This window comes from Falco punctatus, assembly GCF_963210335.1.
Source record: "Falco punctatus genome assembly, chromosome: 5".
Taxonomy (NCBI): Eukaryota; Metazoa; Chordata; class Aves; order Falconiformes; family Falconidae; genus Falco; species Falco punctatus.
In genome coordinates, this window is record NC_137584.1 from 38,780,002 (window position 1) to 38,786,224 (window position 6,223).

At 42.4% G+C, this 6,223-nt stretch overlaps 1 protein-coding gene across 20 annotated transcripts in view; it reads right to left on the reverse strand.

Moving 5' to 3' along the window:
- Positions 1-6,223, reverse strand: part of AFDN (afadin, adherens junction formation factor) — a 168,868-nt gene that overhangs the window by 123,381 nt on the left and 39,264 nt on the right. The window lies entirely within an intron of this gene.

Here is a 6,223-nt window from a genome sequence, read left to right on the forward strand (position 1 = left end):
TAAGAACTTCCAGCTAAGTTTTAGTTTTCCTTACCCTGTTTAGATGATAAAAGCATGTATGGTCAAAAGCAAGATTTTATGAATTATAAAGCAAGGTTTTCCACAAAAATTACGTTCCATTCATTTTATTTTAACCTTTCTGAAAGGAAAAGTTTTGTCAGAACCCCCCCCACACACACATGTGCAAACAAAGTAAATCCCTACCATGTCCAGAAGACTAGGGGTTTTTTCAACTGAAAAATGCTGTTTGTCAATAGCGTTTTAGCCAGGGAACAGATTCACACATCAGGAGGGAATTCTTAAAGCCAGTATTACTGAACTGTATGGACCTAATTAGCCACTAACTAAAGAAATAACTTAGAATTAACAAAGAATATTAAAAGCACAGCATCAAGCTTCTTCCTAGAAATATTTTCATTACATTATGTTTTCTGTAGTTTGCAGTCAAGATCTTAATTCAAACAACTTATCGTACTTTAGATAGTAATGATTACATTTCATTTGTAAAGACAGATTATTCACTTTTATGCAGTTAAAAGAAAACTGGTCCTTTTGATGCTAATGAGGAGACTTCTCCCTTCCCGACTTCTTTTCTCCAGCCATTTCAATGCAGAACTGGAACTCAAACTCAGTAAGCTGCCATTAGAAATTGCTCACCTCTACTTAATGCTGCAGTGCTTTTACCTCCCCTTGAACTGTGTCTGTTTAGTGGTAGTCATTATTGAATAGTCTGCTCACTAAGAAGCACAGGCACCAGTCCTTAAGATTCCAAGCCACCTTTCCAGACTGGGTATTAGCTTAAATATTTGTTGCAAAAAGAACTTATTTTCCATATCATAGGTTTGGAAAACTTAAAACGACAGTATTTTCAAATATATTATCAGCTTATCAAGATCAATACAGTCTGCAGAGTTGCACCAGTTAAAACTACTGAAGCTGTGGAATTCAACGTGTGGAGAAGGCCCAAGCATTTCTACCATTTACATTGTTTCCCTACCTCCTGCTTGCACTTCTACTACCAGTATCATGCACAATGCGATAGGTACAATCACTGGTAATCCCAATGTTAAAACACGAGTCCTTTTAAAAGTCTCAGAGCCAGATTTTTAGAAGTCTACAGGTGAGCAGCCATGCATACAGGAATCTGCAGGGGGTTAAAACCGAAAAGATTCCAAATTTTTATTGCTTTAACTAGATTTAAACAACAAGCTTGCATAACTACTTCGAAAAGACCACGAACCTATATAACACCACTTAGTGAACCACAATCAGATCTGAACCCAAAGAACAAAGACAAAAATTGCATCAACCCTAAAATATCCTGTCATCCAATGTACTGTGCATGATTTTCTGTGAATAGATTGCCTATTTGTATTCAAAGCCAAATAAAAGAATTTAAAACATGCTGACCGGACCAAATGTATGTAACATGAAAACAAGGGGGAAGCCAATGTAAAAAACCCAACAAAACCAAGAACACTCCGAACAAAAAAACTCCACCTCATTCTGAAGAGTTTATCGTAATATCTTGTTGCTAAGTGTTACACAAGTTACTTCAGATCAAAAAAAAGAAATAATCGTCAAATAACCATAAAGACCTTCCAAATACTACTTTTTTTTTTTTAATTATGACCATTTAAAAATACTTCATTAGGAGTCACTTCAACACAAAGCATTTTACTTCTCTAAGCTTTTTGATTAGACCTTTCTACTTTTGCTAACATGCAAGTATGAGGTCAGTTTAGAACAGCTTTCTCCATCAGAAAGCAAAACTACAACAGATCAGTGTTTCCAACAACAATCCCTGAACCCATGGGAAATTACCAAAGAAAACCCACCTGTTCTAAAGTGTCCATCTCAAAAAATTAAATGCAATTTACATTCCTTATCCACAAACCATGTTCAGAAAAACCAGTGTTCTTCCTCTCATATACAGTTCTCCAAGCATACGCTAAAGATAAAACCTTATTTTGTCATCAAGTTCAACAACAATTTTAACACCTAGTTCACAAATGGCATCTTAAACCAAGCCTTAAATGCTTTCAGGAGGATTTATTCTATTCAATAAACAGACTAGTCTACAGTGCCTTTCTTTTCCTTGCTCTCCCCCAAAATATCCATATGCAGTTATTTTATATACTCAGTCACTTAATTCCAGTAAGCACTTTAATTGAAGAAAAAAAAAAGTGTATAAATGCAAAATAAGGTTTTATCTACAAGCCTCTGAATAACTGTGCACTTGTTACCCAATCATTACTTCAAACTTTCTCCTTTTTGTAAACTTTGGGTACTATAATCACCCAAGATGTCAATCAAGATCAAAATATCAACTTATTCCCTACTGCAAAAGATCTGGGTCTTTTTACTGTGCTTCTATCCTTGGGGCCAGGTGGGGTGAAGAAAAAAAAACACAGGCAAGCCAAATGGTAAAAACATCCACGCATTTGTTTAATACAATGAACAGAAAGGGGAAGCAGATTTAAAGCAAAGTGTTAATACACTGTTTCATTTTGACTCTGAGTGTTGATCTATCTACAAACAAAAGCATGATTCACTTCACATTTCCCCAAAACCTGCTATATCTTTTTTATACTTGCAGGAGCGAGTAGCTGCCTCATCATTTAAGGTAGTGACAGTAAAGCTTAATCAAGTTTGAATTAATATCAGTATTACATACTTATTTAGGAAAGCTTTGTACCTAGCATCATTCCTGACAACATTGGAGAATACATAATATTGGCTGCTAGAACTTTAAGAACAGAGGTTTTAGTTTTGTTCATTTATAAGCTTCTGAAGCCACAGAGCTTCTCCCAGCTACTTTTTGAATAATAAAAAAAATCAGAATTAATATAATGCAAATCATTAACAGATTTCTCAGAACAGCAACTAGTGTTAGAATAGGTAAATACCTAATGAAGTTAAAACTACCACCTTGCTCTCAATCCACAAGTAACTTCAGTGAAAGCATGTGAAGATACGAAACCCTCACTCCTAAGAAGTCTTCTTCACATGGGATACAGATGGAGGAATACTCAACTTGAAGCATAGAACAGAAAGTTCCCTTTATCCCCATTTTGCTGGGCAAATGTAGCACTGAATGACCTGAGTAACTTCCTAACACACAAGTTAAGAAAAAGTTACTAACAGAACTCAACAATATATCCTACCCAAGGCTCTTGCTTTTCAAAATCTTACAGGCTTTAAAAAATAATTTGTGCATAACTCTCAAAAGCAGCAAGTAGACAAATGGATCTCTAATCCCTTAGGAAGTATCTACACAATAAAATATTAACAGGAATTCAAACTGATTCATTTCATGAAGCACTTCTCTGAAAAAAACCCACACATTTAAACTACTTTCAAAATACTACTCTATACATTCAAAACCAAGTCTCCACCACTGAATGGAGATTCAAGTGATGAGGACCCAGTAGATTTAGAGCAGCCGCGCCTCACTAAAGGATTACACTTTTGAAACTAACACCAAGGTACATCAGTAGGTTACATGTGAGTACCTCTCACTGTCACTGCTTAAGCTATACGGTCAGAACTCTATAGTCAATTTACATTAGATTTCACTTTTCCTTTCCTTTTCTGAAGAATCTCCCTGAAACCCTATTATTAAGGAAGTGATTAGCTCCTCTGGAAAATCCTACTCTTGCTATACAGGAAATCTAACAGACAAGTCACTTAAACCAGATTGTTTACACTGAAGAAATGCCTGGAGAATCACTATAAGGCATCAAGTCTTGATATTCTGAACATGATATATACAGCCAGAAGCTCCCGGGCGACAGTTTGCAGTACAGGCACGTGCAAGTTGCAAAGTTAACATCGCAGGCCAATGACCACGTCTGAACAGTTTAAAATGATCCACGTGACCCAGCTCAGATATACCCAACCAAAAGTCATATCCAGGTTACTGCACCTTCACAGACGCCACGCACGCTGCAGCCCCTACAATAAGCAAGACATGCCTTACAGTCAAGCTGAGACTGGAAAAGCAGGGAAAACCACAGAGGATTGTCAGCTCCCAAGCAGTTTAGTAAAAGGGCTTTCATTTAAGCTGATAAATAGTACACATGTGAATCGCACCAACTGGGTTGAAAATATTGCCAATTTTGGGTCAGCTCAGGGTTAATAGTGAAAAAAACGCAAACATTTGTATTTGTAATTACCCAGAAGGAAAATATAGTTTCTCAATAAAACTGTTACCTACTGCCAATTTGTTGTAAATGCACCTGCAGTCTTATTAAACATTTTTAGAACCAGGAGTCTAAAATGCTCAGACATTTAAACAGATATGCATGCACTTAATTTTTACTATCAGTAGTTCAACTGAAATGAACATCATTGACAGCAGGAAGTATCCTCCTATACAGGTTCAGAGGCTTAACTGCAGAGGTGTGGAACTAATGCAAGTAAAATTCTATTTCTTTTCATAATAACTATAATGAAGCTGGTAGCTTTTTGTGCAAAGTCTATTTAATTATAATAAACATGTACAGCTGACCTAAAAAATGTTAAGATTTCTTAAACTACTTACTAACCAAACTACAGAAGCACAATTTGACATAAACACAAAGAAAATAGGTTGGAGTCAGAACGTGTTGGGAATGGACAAAGGTATTAATCAGACAAAAAATAAGCCACAGACAGTTAGCAGTCTACCTGCAGTTCCAGAAAGACTGTGCTATGTTCTCAGATGCAATCACGAAGGCTCCTTCACACTAGCATCAGCCCACTTTTTTGAACAAGCCACTGTCAGCCAACAGTGATACTGTTAAAACCTATGCAATATAAGCAAGGAGCTTTAATCATGATAAATATTGCCAGATGTAGGAAATAGTCACAGAAAACTCTCATCTCGGCATTCAAGAAATAGCTTGCAATGAGCAGAACTGAAAACACCCGAAGCAATTCTTTTCGAGCTCTCAGAGCCTTAACGACCTTACAATCGCTTTCAAGACTTTTTCGTGGCTACACCAGCAGCCAGCACCTGGGCGCAGAGGCAGGAGCAAGCTCCAAAGCCCAAGACAACGTGTTTTCTGAGGCTTCTGTTAATAAACAACCAGGACCAGGGCCAGGCCAAGAGCAAGTGTGAATTTCCTCCTTTTCCCCGGGAACACGCACATGACCAGCCTCCACCCTCCGAGCAGGGAGCGCTGTCACACACAAACAGGGCTGTAACCTGCCTGCCCAGCCCTCCCCCGCCGCCGCTTTCAAACCAGACCCACAGCACGAACCAGCCAAAGGGAACATGACAAGGGGTAGCGGTAGGGTGTGGTTTGGCCATTGCTTTTTATAAAAAGAGCAAAAGCCAGCCTCCCTCAGCCATCAGAAACACCCATTTCATTAGGAAGAAATTACCCACTGTGTTTTTCCAGTACAACACGTGAACTCGGGACTACGAACCTGCTCTTGATATTTACTTTACACAGAGGGCTGGCAGCCTTCGGAGACGGGGAGCCGAAGCGCTCCGTCCGTCACGCCCTGGGAGAGCCACCCCGGGGATTGCACCAGCGGCCCGGAGAGCCGCTGGAGTAGAGCAGGTTGCTTTCCAAGAGGCGCCTTCTGCACAAAGCCGAGTATTTAAAGAAACAAAAAAAAGCAGCAACAACTAAAGCCCACCACCAGACTGCTCAGCCCTCCTCTGCCACCAGCCGCCTTTCGGCTCTGCTTAAGTCGCAGGCAGACAAAAAAAAGCCCACCGAGGTAACCCGCCTCGGGGTCGGGAGGAGGGGGGCAGCTCCTGCATTACCGCCCTTGCCCGCCCCCTTTCGCCACCTCCAGCGCCCCGAGGGTTTCCTGCCCCGGAGCCGCCTGTCCCGCAGGGTCGGGCCGACATGTGCCAGCGGGAGGGGAGGGCGGCGGGGCGGGCTCCGGCCCTGCGCTCCCTTTCTCTCCCCGGCCGCTGCAACCTGCCTGCGCCCGCGCCGCTCCGGGCACGGCCAGGGGCCCGGCGCTCGCCCCCCGACCCTCCCCGCCTGGGAGCGGAGCCTCCTGCCCGGCCGGGGCGGGCCGCACGTTAACGGCGAGCGGGGGGAGGCCTGTGCCCGACCCCCGGCCGCGGCGGGGGGCAGGCGGCGCGGGGGGCCAGGCTGACCGCGGGCCGGAGGCGGGCGCGGCCTGGCCCGGGCACCGTGTCTCACCTCCCGGGCGGCCCGGAGAGGGTGGCGGTGCGGGCCGGCCGGCCGGGGGGGTCCGCGGCGGGGTCGCTCAC